The following is a 15,778-nucleotide window of genomic DNA, read 5'->3' on the forward strand; positions in this document are numbered from 1 at the left end:
CACCAAATGACATTCAGTGTCAACCTGGAGAAAAATCGGGGGGCAGTCATCAACACCATCTCCCCCTAAGAAAGTGCAGAGCCAGTCAATAAAACTAATCACAGTCCTGCGGCATACCAGGCCCTTCTCCAGGTGTGGGAGGCTGCAAGGAACACACACAGTCTGGTGAAGGCCCAAGTCCTTCAGCCCCACCCACCTGCCTTCCCTCCCTCCTTCCTTCTGTCTGTCCTTTCTTTCCAGATCAGCTCTCAGCCTCCACATCCTTCCAGACCCTGTGTACAGTAGATTTAACAGAACAACTAGACATTCTTGGAACTCTAAGAGAGGAATAGAAGGCAAAGAGCTCTGGAAAAGCCCAGAAGAGGGAAGTAATGAGTCAGACTGCAAGTCTGAGAAGGCTTTGGGGAGGGAACCTCAAAACTGTGCCCTGAGGGAGAAGGGCCACGGATGGAAAGGGATCTGCACGTGGGTGAGGGGATGGCTGTCATTCTGGGCTGGCAGCATCCAGACTCTCTCATAGTGCCCCCAGATGTCTTTTAGAACCTCTCCTTACCCAGTCCTGAGACCCTCTTGGCAGAAGGAGGTGCCCAACTCCAACCACAGAAGTCTAACCCACCAGCTTCCCCTCTCTCTGCCCTAGGGGAACCCCAGATGGACATAGAGATCTGAGCTGGGCTAACCAGATGCTCCAGCCCAGGATTTGGGGTCTTGAGAGGCACCCCACAGGCTGAGGAAGGGTATAGGATGGAGCAGCTGGGAGGCAAGTGACCAGCAGGTGAGCACATGGTCTCTGATGAGTCTCCAGAGAATCCTCCAGATCACCCCTCCCCCTTCTCAATAAACACAATGCAAGATTGGGTGCTTGTCAAGTCCACTACTATTTTTTTGTCCTATAATCTGGAGACATACATCTGTGGATATGAACAGTATTGTTTTGACTGGTTTTGCATCTTATACATGGTGTCGGCCATAAGTCTCCTTTTCATACCTTGCTCTCTGGCTCAACATCGTATTTTTTGAGATTTATCCATTGACTACTACAGATGGCACGGCAAAAACCCATCTTGTGTGTCTCTTGGTGTCCATGAGTATCAGCAATTATGAGAATTTCCCTCAGCGGTGGTCTCACCATGGAGCAGAGTTCAAGTATCAACCACTTGCCCAGACGTTCTCGCTCACTCTCCAGACCAGGTCCTCCCAACTCTAATGGTTCTGCGAATTCCCACAGTCTCTTCAATAAATTCCCTTTTTCTCAAGTCACTCAGAATTGAGCCTGGCCTGAATGAGAACCATCCACTGACCACAGACTCGTAAGTGCTACTAAATGGGTATTGTTTTGAGTCATTTGGGGGGTGGTTTGTTACATGGCAATCACTGACACAGACCGCTGTCTCAATGTAGCGGCCAACCAAAAGCACCCATCCTGCTCTTTACATATGAGCCCGACTACAGAGGGAACGCGGAATAACAAAAGAACAACACCAGGACAAGTTAGGTAGAGCATTCTCGTGCAAAAAAAAAAAAAAAAAAAAAAAAAAGGCTGTCAGAGCCCTTCAAATAACATCACTAAACTGGGGCTCAGAGTAAGTGGCACGTGGTCCCAGCACCCCATCCCCACACACTGGATTATTATGAGATGCAGGGCAGTTCCCTTCCCATGTCTGAGTCTCAGTATTCCTACCTATAAAATAGGGTACCAGCCCCTAATTCACAGGCATATGTGAGGAGAGAGTGAAATAATGGGCTCTGGCAAGAGCTGGATTTCAGCTCCTCTGCCCCCGGTGGGTTGAGTGACGCAGAACCAGCCCCCGGCCCTTTCTGGATCTCTTCACCTGTCTGTTTGTGAGTCATCCTCACTACTTTGGATTGGTAGAGTAAATGACAGACTGGATGTCAGATCTCTGCGTCAAAAAGGATGCTTTTGGTGGCAAGTAAGAGAAAATGGAATTTTAAGTCAGAACTAAAAGGGGGTACTGCTTAGACGTATTACATCACGTAACAAGAAAGTCTAAGGGTAGATGACTGTAGGCATGTTCGGACAAGGCTCCAGCTTTTTCTCTGTGGCTCTTCTTCTCTACAGCCCTTTGAGTGTTGGTTTTGCCCTCGGGGTGATCTGTCCCCATGCGCTGGTTGGCTTAGGCACTCATGGGCCCAACACTATGATAAAAGGGATGGGATTGCGCCAACTGGCTTGGACCAATCCACATCCATGCTAGAGCTAAAGTGGAGACAGTCACCTCCAAATCGTATGCCCACTGCTTAGTGCGGAGGAGGGGAGGATTGAAAATTAAGATTGCCATAACGAGGACGCTGGCAAGTGCCTGGCCCTATGACAGACACATTGCATAAGATGCCACCTCAATGATCACCAGTCCCTGTCTGGGACTTAGTTTCCCTTATAGTAATACAAGAGGCTGCCTAGATGTTGTCTATAGACCTCCACCACCCCCCCACACCCCCAGCAACTCACAGAGCCCAGGCTTCGATGGACCAGTCTGAGTCTTAGGTGGGAGGCTAGAGACCATCACCTGCCAATCATGGGGTGGAGTGGACTCTACAGGCAAATGCTTCTGAGCAGGACGAATGGCTAGAGCATTGTTTCTCTGTCACGGGGTGAATGATTTCCAGGAGCTTATGGGGGTGGGTGAATGATTTCCCAGGCCTGCCAAGCCCTCCCCAAGACTATAATTGTGTTTCTGGTGACAAATTCTTGACCAGAGCCACCCAGCAAGGGCCAGGTTGTGGCCAACTCCAGTTGACGCATTTCTGGGGTCATCTCTCTGCTGTCCAGGCACCTCCTGTCTGCTTCAGAAGAGCCAGGAGTGCCAACCCTGTATCTAGGTCTCTATCATCTCCTACCACGCAGTTGCTAGCCACATGTGGATACTTCGACTAAAATCAGTCCTCAGTCACACAAGCCACATTTCGAGCACTCAGTGGCCAGATGGTTAGTAGGTACCATTGGACAGTGCAGACATAAAATCTTCCCATCACTGCAGAAAGTTCTACTGGCCAGCCGACCTCCGGTAGAAATTCAGTGGGAGACAGCAGGCCAGTCCTTCTCAGTGTCTACCTGTCCTTTCCAGCTCTGAGCCTCAGTTTCTTCCTCTGTCAAATGGGGATGATGAGACAAGCTGGGGAATGCTAAGCCAAGGTCCAGGAACTAATGGAACATGGTCTGGAGCCCTGGCTCTTGCCACTCCAGATGTGTGGCAGAATAAATGTGATAGGGGCGTTTTGAGCAGATGGGATGCAACCGATTTGGCTGGGTCTTCACCCAATAACCATTCATTCTTTCTGCTTATTTATAAGACACTCATTTTTCACTGGGGCTAAAATGCATGGTCTGGGAGAATGAAGGATGATTGGTCCAGCTGTTCTTGCCGCCCTCGTGATCATTCACCAGGGAATGGTCAAGGGTTAATTACGTGATGTCAGGGGGAGTCTGCTGGAAGCTTCTGAGATAATGTCTCCTGTCTGATAAGAGACATGCACAAGAGAAGGATGTCCCATCGTACCTGGCTCTCACTTCGTGCTGTGACTCCATGGTGCCTGGTGCTTTGGCAGCCATTTTGGAACCATGAAGCACACACCTGAAGAAAAGTGAACATGCTGACGGGGCCACATGGAGAACTGTGTCCCTGCTGTGTTTGTTGAGCCCCTGAACCCACACTACTGCCTCACCTCCAGACTTTGAGTGAGGCAAAAATAAATGTCCCTGAGGGGTGCACTTCTTGCAGCCAAAGGCATCCTGAGCAATTCCCATGCAGGAGTGAGTCAGGTTGGCACGACGTACAGGTCTGTTCCCAGCAGAGAGGACAGTATGAGAGGGGGCAGAGGTGCGGGAGGGGTGCCACAGCCCTGGGAGTGGGAGAACTGCCTGTGGATGAGGGCTGTAGCTCCTTCCGGACCTGGGCAAGTCCAACGTGGTTGCAGGCTTGTAGGGCAGGGGGACAGTGGAGCATTTTAAGGACCAAATCCTGAGTTACAGGGTGAGTTATGGGGAGGGGTGGGGCGGACTGGGGGAGCTGTGGGGTGGAGGCCAGGGAGGAGCTGGATGGGAAGATAGGAAGGAGGTGAGAGGGAGGATGGGGAGGAGGTGAGAGGCGGGATGGGGAGGAGGTGAGAGGTTTGGGAGGGGAGGGAGCAAGCAGGTGTTGGTGGCTGAAGGACTGAGGTGAGGTGCTGAAGAGGAGCTGAGGATGCCTCGGGAGGGAGAGAACTGAGGACCTGGCCCCGGGGACAAGGACACCTGACAGAGGGAAGAAGCAGACACGAAGGTCTGAGAAAAGACCAGATAAATACAGAAAGGGTTTCCAGCAGGAATGGGCACAGGCAGCCTCCCTTGTTCCATGGCAGGAAGGAGCCTGACAAACCCTAAGCTAGACGGCATTCCTCCTCCGGTCTACACCCTCCCATGGCTCCCACCTCCCCAGGGGAAGAAAAAGCCAACATTCTTGCAGCCTCCTTCGATGCCCTAAGACCCCCCCGTCCCCACCTCTCCTCTCTGACCCTGTCTTCCACCGCTGTCTCCTTGCCAGTTCAGCCACACTGGCCTCCTCCCTATCCACGGAACAAGCCAAGCTTATTCCCACCTCCATGACTTGGTGCTTGCTGTGCCCACCGCCTGGAACACACTTCCTCTGGATCTTCGCCAGACTCATTCCCTCAGCTCCTCTGGGAGGTCCTCCCTGGCTACCTGATACAACACGGCCCCATCTCACAGTGCTCCCTGCTGCCCTTACCCTGAGGTATCATTCTCTAGAGCCCGCATGTGTAGTACGCTTTGCGTGTATACAGAGTTGACCCTGAACCACATGGCAATTAGGGGTGCCGACTCCCCGTGCAGTCAAAACTCCATGTGTAACTTTTTTTTTTTAATTTGACAGAGAGAAATCACAACTAGACAGAGAGGCAGGCAGAGAGAGAGGAGGAAGCAGGCTCCCCACGGAGCAGAGAGCCCGATGTGGGGCTCGATCCCAGGACCCTGAGATCATGACCTGAGCCAAAGGCAGAGGCTTTAACCCACTGAGCCACCCAGGCGTCCCTCCATGTGTAACTTTTGACTGTCCCAGGCACTTAACTCCTAAGAGTCAACTGCAGACCAGAAGCCTCATTGATAACATAAGCAGCCCATTAACACCTTTTCTGTATGTTCTAGGTATTATATGCTGTATTCTTACAATACAGTAAGCTAGAAAAGAGAAAACGCTACTAAGAGAAAAATACATTGATAATGGTCCTGTATTTATTAAAAAAAAAAAAAAAAGATCCACTTACCGTTGGACCCGAGCAGTTCAAACCCATGGTGTTGTTTGGGGTATTGACTATACTATGGATTCTTCCATATTTAACAGCTCGAATTAGCTCCTCGGGCACAGGGCTTGTGTCTCTTCTGTTGGCGGCTGTACCCCAGGGCTCAGAAGAAGGCCTGGCCTAGAGGAGCAGTGGAGGAAAATTCGTAGAGCCAATGAATGCATGAGGGTCCAGGAGAATAAAGACTACCAACAGTCCTTCTGAGCTTGGCAATGACTCCAGCAAGTGGAAGGTAAGGAAGTGGAGGCAGCAGGTGGGACGAATCACCACTGAAGGGTGAAAAGAAGCAGGACAAGGGCAGCGTGGAGAAGGAAGCAAGGGAGGCCTTTCTTCTCCAGATACAGGCACCTGGCGCAGGTTTAAATGCTGATGGAAGGAGCCAGGAGAGAATGGGGAACTCAAGGCACAGCAGAGAGGATAACCAATAGAAGCTGGCCAGTGGAGGTGGGTCGGAGAGGGCCCCAGAGCCTTGGACCACTGTACTGGCAGGAGGGGGAGCTAGGGTGGGGTGTAGGAAGTCTGTTTGTTGTTTTGTTTTTTTTTTTCCCTTCCCTCTGAAAGTGGTCCCCATAATGGGAATAAGCAGGAGAGTTCATAGTAACATGTGGAATTTATCAAATGCCCACTTGTGGTCAGGCCCTGGGGAAAATCTGCCTGGAGCTACAACTCAATGCCAGGAGAATCTGAGTCTCTCTTTGCAACACTCCCTCTTTAGGGATAATGACAATCTTGTCAATGTTGGTGTTTCCTTCTTTACTTGGCTACTAGGAAGCTCAAAGCCGAACCTGAAGGGCAGCTTTTAAAACAAGGTGGAGAATTGTGTGGCCCATGTAGCCCCATTCTGACTTCCTTCCCTGGCTTGATGGCTAGTTAGATTTCTATCTTGTCTTGCCCGGAAGTTTTTGCTTGTCATTGCATGTTTGTGGGGCTGCAGTTCATAGGAAATGTAACTAACAGTAGATTAAAACACAATAGTGGTTTGTTTTTCTCTCTCATAACCAGAAGCCAGGAAGTATACAGATCAGGCCTAGGCCCACACTCCGCACTACCCTCAGGGGCCTGCATCCCACCTCACTCTACTCCACATTGCTTCAGGCATGCTCTCCTCATGCTTACAAGGTGGCTGCAGAGTTCCAGCATCAAATCCAAATCCCAGGCAGAAGAGAAAACAACATCCAGAGGATAAACAGTAAAATGAGTTGCCTAAAATCTCCTCCTAACAAGTTCTGCTGAGAATTTGTAGGCTAGGTCGGGTTCCCATGCCCACTTGTACCTCAAGGGAAGCTGAGAAATGTAGTTCTTTACCCATGTGTAGTACAGCTCCAGAGAAAACCGGAGTTCTGTTACTGAGAAAAGGGGGAGATGGATATTGGTTAGGTAGATTTTTCTCTTCCATCCTTTGCAGAAGAAAGAAATACAAGCACATTGCAATGGAGCGTAAAAGCCCCACCGTTCTTCCAGGTAGCCATAAACCCTGTGTCTGTCCCATCCGTGGTTGTGTCTTCAGTCCCTTAAAAAGGAACCAAGTGACCAAGACATCTCTCCCATGGACATGTCTTTACTCCCATTTTATAGGAGGGGAAACAGATCTTCTTCAGACCTCGATGAACATCAAACCACGCAGGCACTGGACTTGAGGTTCTTTTTCTGCAGAGGAGGAGACGTGGTCCAGAGATATTAAGTGACTTGCCCAAGATCCTACCGCAAGGTCACGGCAAAGCCTGCAGGCCGGGAGTTTGGAGATAGGGTTGAGGTGGAATGTGGCCTGGACAGGACTCAGCCCTGAAGGTTGTCTAAGACAAGATTTCTGCATTTCCCCCAAGATACTGAAATTGCATTACCTGTGGTTGGGTTAGACATGGGTCCAGTGATCTGGGACCCTGTGAGTCAAACAGCTGCTGTAGGGTCAGGAGAATAAAGAAAATAATTAATAATAACTTTCAGCCCAATTCAGGGTGAAACCAGTAAACAATGAACCTGAGTGGTGGAAAAAAATTTGTTTTCAACTAAAAGTCCATTTCCTTGGGTCAAAAGCATTTTCAACAGGATGGTTTTGCAGTAGACCATGAAGACCTGAACATACCCAAAATATGTAATCCCTTAATAAGGGGAAACCCCATGTTGGCGCCCTGACAAGCCGCCACCCGAATCACAATAAGGTTTCAGCCCCCAGAGAGGAATCAAAGTCCCCATTATTAAAATGTGTTATTTATGGCTTCCAGAAAGTCTTCCAGACCCCTGACAGCTCAGGAATGAGCTCAGAAATTAACTCTTTGATATTATCAGGGTCAATCCATCTCTCTGGATTCTTTACCCCATGTTCTTCTTTTTTCTTTTTTTTTTTTTCCCCATTCTTTTTCCTGAAAGGCGCGTACTGAAGAATTTCATTCAAGGCACAAAGGAATGACGAAGCTGGTTGGGGAGCTGCCCGAGTCCCTTTCTGATCAAATCTCTGATTCATCTGTCCTTTTGGGACAGACAGAAATGACTTCTCCCTTACACTGAAGGTGGCTGTGAGGACGGGAGAACACAGGAGGAGGCCGAGGATGAAGAGGAGGAAGCTGGAGAGCTCTCGGCAACCCCCACATGTCTCACGGAGGCTCAGATGGGGCACAAGGCCCAGCTGTGGTCACAGAGCAAGACCATGTGTCAACACCATGGGAGGTGGAGGAAACCAGAGCCCAGGGGCCAGTGCTTTGGCCTCCTGAAGGTCCTTGGCAAAGTTCCAGCTCTGCTTGGACCCTCAGTTTTCTCATCGATAAGATGGCCGTGGACATGAGCCCAGTGTATTTCAAACATTTTTTTTTTTTAAGTCGTTGAACTCCTATTGATTCTTTAAGCAAAACCACTCAAGGAATCCCCAAAATGTGTTTTTAAAAAATGAAAAATATAATTGTTTTCCTCCTAGAAAACCTAGATGCCAAAGGACCCCAGGAAGTCTGTGGTGTCCACAAAAGCTTGAATTTCAGGCAGGAGCTGAACACTGAGATACTTCCAACGTTGAATTCTGGGTTCTGCCATTGAGGGAAGCTCTTCTTTCAGCCTTGAACTGAATTTGACCATGTTGGCCCTCAGCAACAGTAGGGTCCTTCCTCCCCTCACTCCAGCTCCATCCACCCCACACAGGGCTCCCCAATGCACAGATGGGCCCTTGCTGCCTAAAGGGACCCTGCTGGGAAGAGACAGAACAAGCCTGCCTTGTCTGATTCTGGGGGCGCTGAGCCCCCACCCGGCTTACCTTTCTCCAGGGGCCATTCTAACCAGGGTAAAGCATGGGAAGCCTTGAGAACCAGAATGCTGGCTGGTAACCAGGGAGAACTTCGGTTAGGTCCTATGTCTGTTACCAGCTCGCTGGGTGACCATGGGCAAGTCATTTCCCTCTCTGGGTCTCAGTTTTCCCTACAGGTGCAACACCAGAGAATATATTGGTCAGAATTATTTTAGATGCAAAGATCAACCAACCCAAACTGGCTTCCAAAACTAGAGTGGGAACCCCTGTGCACTGTTGGTGGGAGTGTAAATTGGTACAGTCATTACGGAAAACAGTATGGAGATTACTGAAGAAAATTAAAAATAGAGCTTTTTAGGATCCAGCCATCCCCCTTCTTTTTTTTTTTTTTTGAATTTTGTAAAGATTTTATCTATTTGAGAGAGAGAGCGAGATAGTGAGAAAGAGAGAGCACAAACGAGGTAAAGGGTAGAAGGAGAAGCAGAGTCCCCGCTGAGCAGAGAGCCCGATGTGGGGCTTGATCCCAGGACCCTGAGACCATGACCTGAGCCAAGGGCAGATGTTTAACCGACTGAGCCCCCCTGCCATCCCACTTCTGGGGACATACCCAGAGGAAATGAAAGCAAGATATTAAAGAGATACCTGCATTCCCAGGTTCACTGCAGGATCATTCACAAGAGCCAAGATGGGGAACAGCCTAAGTGTCCATCAGCGGATGACCAGATAAAGAGGTGGTGCGTATACACAGTGGAATACTATGCAGCCAGGAAAAAGAAGGAAAACCCGCCGTTAGCAACAACATGGATGGACCTCAAGGGTGTGATCCTAATAAACCCTACAGAGAAAGATACATACTTCATGGTATCACTTATCTGTGGAGTCTAAAAAGAAAAAAATTCAAACTTATAGAAACAGAGAGTAGAAAAGTGGTTGCCAGGGGCTGGGGGTGGAGGAAAGAGGGAGAGGATGGTAAGAGGGTGCAAGGTGGGTGAGGTCTGATGATCTAATGTACAGCATGGTGACAGAGTTGATAACACTGTATTGTGTAAGTGAAATTCACTAAGAGAGTAGAACTGAAATGTTCTCACCACACACACACACACACACACACACACACACAATATGTGAGGTGGTGAATAATGCTAATCAACTAGAAGAGAAGAACCCTTCCACCACGTACAAGCATATCGAGTCACCACATCACACACTCTCAGTACATTGTGTATTGTGTCAATTATACCTCAATAAAGCTAGGAAAAATAAATAATTTAAAATGCTTAAAAATTACAGTAAAAATGTCTAGCACTCCCGGATTGCAGTCATGTGGCTCCAAGCTCCTAGTAAGCAAGAAGGCATCCTCTGAGCAGAATCTCAGGACTGAAGCTAGTTGGCCTAAGGTCATGTGACCCCACACTCACTGTGGTGAGGGCATAATATTTTGTCTGATTGGCCATGCCTGGGTCATATGCTCCTGTCTGAAAGCTGGAGTGATAATCCACTCCCCTTCCAACCCGTATTATCCCCCAAAGGATAATAATAAATCCCCCCTAAGGAGGCCAACTGAGCGCTGGAAGGCCAAATTCACAAGTCTCCGGCTCAAACTAGATCTGTTGCAACACCCACTTCCTGATGCAGAAGAAAGTGCCCACTGTTTTGTTGAAGGAATTGGGTCATCCAGAACCCCATCACACACTGCCTTTCTTCTCTCTGTGGATCCCAGCTGAGATGTTGGAGGACCCATCCAGCTCCCTCGAAGAAATGTTCTGAGGGCCTCTGGAGGCTAGAAATCATGGTCTGTACTGCCAATGACAGCCTGAGATCAGGGACACTGTGCCAAACTATCCCTTCCTGTTGACAGACCCTGAGGTCATCTTGCCTAACCTCCCATCTGACACCTAAATCCCTCTTCAAAAAGCAATCTCTCCACCCTCCTTCACGCCTTCCTGGTGAGAGCCCTCACTCCCCTGGTACTTATTCCACTAGGTGCTATTGTCTGTTCTGGCTTTACTCCGGCCTGGGAGCTTTGCAAGGGCAGAAGTAGTGTCTTTTTTCAATGCTGTGGCCCCGGCCTAGTGCAAGAAGGCTTGGTAAATACTGAATGGATAAGTAGGTGGGTGAGTGAATAGATGGATGGATAAATGGATGGATGCATGGATGCATGGATGAGTGGGTAGATGGTGGGTGGATGGGTGGATAGATGGATGGATGAGTGGGTGGATGGTGGATGGATGGGTGGGTGGATGGGTGGGTAGGTGAGTGGATAGGTGGATGGGTGGATGGGTGGGTAGATGGGTAGATGAGTCAGTGGATGGGTGAGTGTGTGGGTGGTTGGATGGATGAGTGGGTGTGTGGGGGTTGGATGGACAGATGGGCAGGTGGATGGATACATGGACAGATGGATGGAATACATATTCTGAGATAACCCATCTCTTTCCAAGAAACTAGGACTAAAGAAAAGCACTCATTCCAACAAAGCCACCAGCTTCTCGCAGTGCCATGCACATATACAGAGAGTGTCCTGTCCCTTGCCCTCTGATCCACAGACTTGCCTGAACTGTCCCACCCTCGTCATCATTTCAGGACAGCCCTGCAGACACTGAGGGAGGTAGTAACTGGGACTCCTGGGGCTGCCTCTCTAAGTCGAGTGGCCCAGCTTCTCTAATTGCTCCCCCTGAACTGGAGTCTCTAGTGCCTGGTGGCCTGCTCAAGACACACCTCAGCCTATACCTGTCCTTCCCTCAAGGATCTCAGCTATAGAACTTAGGGAATTCTAAAGGATGGAGGCAGCAATCACCTTCCTCTTTCTGGGCTCTGTGTCTTAAGTAATATGGCCTGGGGTACATCTGCTTGTCTGTACCACAGGGACTGAACTCCTGGCCACCATGGACAGTGCTAAGCCATACCTTCTGGTCCTGGCCATACATAGCTTGCTTCTTGAACCCAAGTCCTGGGATTCATGTTAATTTCTAGTCAGATTCATTTTGCACGAGTCCAGACAGTGTGACAAGGCCATCCTGATTCCTGAGTCAGTCTTTGGCCTGTCCACAGCTTTGGGCCATCTCCATCTTGGCCCAGGTTCCATTCTCTGAGCAGCCATGGGCAGGACATGGTGACATTTCCTATGAAGAAGCCATGGCAGAGGAGGAGGGGGGTTAGGGAGAGGAGAGCAGCACACTGTCCTTTCAGTGAGTACCTGAGTCGGACTCTGACCTTCAACTCTGCTCCAAGCATTTTCTTTTCCATCCTTCACTTTCCCCCTTATCCTGACCTCTGTACTGCAGTCCCCTTCCTGCCAGAAGCTTCCCAAAGACGCAATCCTACTTCCCCAAGAATCACTGACAAATACATGAAACACAAGCATGTTTTTATGGTACAGGTGGGGAAACGGAGGCCTGTAGAGAAGACGCACTTTGCCCGAGGTCTCCCGGGCACCAGGAGCCATATACTGGATTCCACCTCTGTTGACGTACTGCCACCACTTCCGCGCAGGGCTGTGCCCTGGTGGCCAAGGGAACGAGTTTCCAGGATGGAATCCCAGCTCCAGCCTCCAAAAGCCAGGCAACCTCAGGCAACGACCTCTCTGGGCTCAGTTTGCCCAGTTGTAAAGTGGGGATAGTTCAGGACTTACTCCACACTACACAGGTGTTCTGTGGAGTAAATGAGATAGTCTGTGTCAAGTGCATGACCAGTGCCCCAGGCACAGAAACAGCAAGAACTCTGCATGTTGTCACCATCATGAGCCAAGTGATACATCATCGCCTTTTTCTTCACAACTGCATATGCTGCTTATTATTATACACACTATTCCCATTTTACAGCTGGGGAAACCGAGACTTGGAGAACAAAGGCAAGTCTGCAGGACTTCTTACCCTCAGACTGCCCAGGGCGTGTTCTACTCTTGGGTCACTGCACACTTGCTTCCAAGTTCATGGTTATTCTAATTCTGATTTCCAGGGCTGCCAGCCTGGGCCCGAAGGAGACTGCAGGGAATGGCACAGAGGAGGCTCATTTTTTCCCATCGAGAGAGAGCTGGGGCTGACCTTCAGCCTGTGTCGTTGCTACTTTCCCTTGATACCCCACATTCCCCTGAAAGAGCTGGACCTGAAGCCAGTAAAAAATTGTATACAGAACAGACAGATTGCAAAAGTGCCAGTTCTATGGTAAAGACAAGCAGGATAGCAAAGAGATGGGGGTGGGCTGGTATATATGAACAAGGATGACCAGGGGAGACCTCTCGGGAAATGGAGTATGAATCCTTGAGAAAAAGATAGATCATGCCTATCCAAAGGAAGAGATTACGGAGAGCGGAAACAGCAGGTGCAAAGGCCCTGAGGCAGAGATGTTGGACGTGTTTGAGAACAGCAAGGTCACCAGCATGGCTAGAAAGCACACAAAGAGGCACAGAGAGGGAGGAGACGAGGCTAATATTAAAGATACTCAAGAAAGCAGTCTGCCTCCCTGGGTGGTATATCAGCTCTTCCAAAGCATGCTTGAAAAGGAAACAAATGTGGCACAGATCAATTTCAAGCCTAGAACACTTCGCACACAAACACACACACCACTGCTGGGAATATGGACTGGTATCAAGAATCAAACATTAAAAACGCACATCCTTTGACCAGGCAGTTTCAGCCACAAGAGTGATGGGGCATACTCATCACAGCCAGGAATATCTAGACAACACCTCAATGTCAGTGGAGGACTGGGCTGTGTGTGTTGTTATATCATGTCAAAGCCTCAAGGTATGATGTGGCCATGATGTGATGTAGAGAAACATTCACCAACATGGGAAGATGTGTACTCTGTACCATTAGAGTGAAAAGTGGGGTGGTCCCTCCTCTCTAAGTATAAATTTGCACAGCCACTGTGAAAGAGGCTGGAAATGCAAATGACCATCTTATGAATCATCTAAATTCTAAAAGGCCAGTTCTGTGGGAGGAAATTTCAGGCAAGTTTTCTCATCTTCCTTCTGTTCATCTGGGTTTTTTTTCCCCAAGGTGACTTCAAGTTCCCTGAGTTAAAAGGGAAACTTTAAAGAGACTCATGGCTCTGTGGTCCTATAGCCAAGTTGGCCTCCTGGGCTGGTGGGTGCTGGCCTGTGGCTCTGGGGGAAGTGGAAGATACGGCAGTCACCTCAGCCATCCGCAGCCCTCTGGTGACAGGCTGACCCCCTTCTGAGTGCTCTAATAGGCCATTCTCCAGAGCCTGGGGGAGCCCACACTACCCTGGGCTGAGCCAAGGGGAGGGGTGGGGAGATGCAGGGCAGGAAAAGGACAAAATGCATAGGGCTGTACCATCGGGGTCCTGCCCCATACGGCTTTCTTTCCTGTCTCCAGCAACCCACTCTGGGAGATATTGCTACATCTGCTTTACAGATGAGGAAACTGAGACTCAGCGAAGGGGTCCAACCCACCCAAGTTCTCATGCCTAGGCAGTACAAAAGACAGGACCCAAACTCAAGCCAGGAGGACTCCAGGGGACATGGTATGGACAGGAGTCCACCCGCATACACTCAGCATCTCTCAACTCTTACCCTACGCCAGGCCCTGCACCGGGCAGGTTGGGGCATGCCCTCACCACAGCCTCATGGTGGGCAACTAGGCACAGAAAGGGTAAGCAGCTTACCTGCAGCCACATATCCTACAGGTGGCAGAGGCTAGGGCTCCAACTCCCCACTAGACCCTCCAGCTTCCACAAGGAGTAATTCCAGAAGAGCCAGAAAGAATGCCATGCCCGTCCCTAAGGACAGGTGGGGAAACTGAGGCAGTTGTGGGTGGTTGCTGGGACCTGCTGATGACCCCCTTCCCTGGCACTGCAGCCTTCCTGCCTTACCCTCCAGAAACTAAGGATTTGGGGTGGGGACTGATCAAAGTATTCACAGAGGTGCCCCCAGAGCCATGGAGTCCCACAAGGAAGCCCAGAGAGGGGTGGTGACTTGCCCAAGGTCACACAGCACAATAGCAAGGCAGGGCCCACAGATTTCCCTTCTCCTGGTACTCTGGGCAAGAGTACAGGGGTTGTCAAGGAGAAGGAAGGAGAGAGCCTGCATCTTCCAGGCAGAGAGAGATTCCTCACGTCTGGCAATCACGTCATCGGCCGGGACGCCGCGGGCCGGAGTCACCGTCCCCGTCCTTCATGACCTCATCTCTTGGCTGGGCCCCAGCGCAGCGCCTGGTGCCTGGAATCAATACCTCTTGGCAGGGCCCAAGGCCCCTTGTCTTCCTGCCCGCCCCTCCCAGGCAGCCCTGCCCAGCCGCACATCGACCCACTGCCTGCCTCCCACTCCCAGACAAAGTCCAGTCGTAGCTGCTTGTCACCACTCACCACGGGCTAGAAGTGAGCCCCGGAATCTTCAAGGAGCTCAGGCTGACTCTCTCCTCCAGGCTCACCTGGGCTGTGTCACCGCAAGTGGCAAAAGCAGCCCACATTCAAATCCAAAGGCTTCCCCAGACTCCCTGCCCCAGGGGGACAGCTGGCAAGGCCTCCTTGAGCTGCAGTTTCTTATTGTGATGAGAGGGTGATGAATCCACTTTACAGAGTGGCCTTAGGCTTCCACCAGCAAACACGGTGCCTAGCAGACAGTAGGTGCTTAATAATTGCTAAGTCCCAGGGCACGTGGGTGGCTTAGTCAGCTAAGTGTCTGACTCTTAGTTTGGCTCAATTCATGATCTCAGGATCCTGAGATGAAGCCTTGCCTCCCTCCGAGCTCAGCAGTGTTGAGGGGGGAGTCGGCTTGAGTTTCTCTCTCCTCCTCTCTCTGCCCCTCCCCCCAGTTGTGCGCAGACGCGCGCACGTGCACTCTCTCTTTCTCAGATAAATAAATCTTTAAAAAATAAATAAAATAAATTCTAAGTCCCCCCTCCTTTAGTCTGGATACTTACAAACGCACCTTCAGGGCCATTATCATACGTCAGAGCAACCAGGCGCAGAAGGCTGGGGCAGGGCCTAAGGGGCTGGGTAGGGACCTTCCCATCTGTAAAGTGGACATCCGGGGAGGGTCAGGCGGAAACAGGCTTGGAACCCAGCACTTGTATAACGTCAAAATGCGGCTCCACGCTGCAGCTCAGGCCCTGGGCTGGAAAGGCCTCTCAGACAACATGTCCCCCAGCCTGCTCTCTGTTCACAGCGGGGAAACCCACCACGGCGCAGAAAAGTGAAGGCAGGGCTCAAGTTCATGGACCAAGTCAAAGGCAGAGGCAGACGGGGGCTCGGTGTCCACACTTCCAGGCCAGT

General features: G+C 50.3%; 1 long non-coding RNA gene across 1 annotated transcript; it reads right to left on the reverse strand.

Annotated features, from left to right (window-relative positions):
- Positions 1-8,571: 8,571 nt before the first annotated feature.
- LOC123932288 lies at positions 8,572-15,036 on the reverse strand. The gene is made up of 3 exons (XR_006816412.1): positions 14,870-15,036; positions 9,188-9,300; positions 8,572-8,715 (listed from the first exon to the last, which is right to left on the reverse strand). It is a non-coding gene; the product is annotated as an uncharacterized LOC123932288 (long non-coding RNA).
- Positions 15,037-15,778: the final 742 nt, after the last annotated feature.

The sequence above is a fragment of the Meles meles genome, chromosome 20 (assembly GCF_922984935.1).
Source record: "Meles meles chromosome 20, mMelMel3.1 paternal haplotype, whole genome shotgun sequence".
Classification (NCBI taxonomy): Eukaryota; Metazoa; Chordata; class Mammalia; order Carnivora; family Mustelidae; genus Meles; species Meles meles.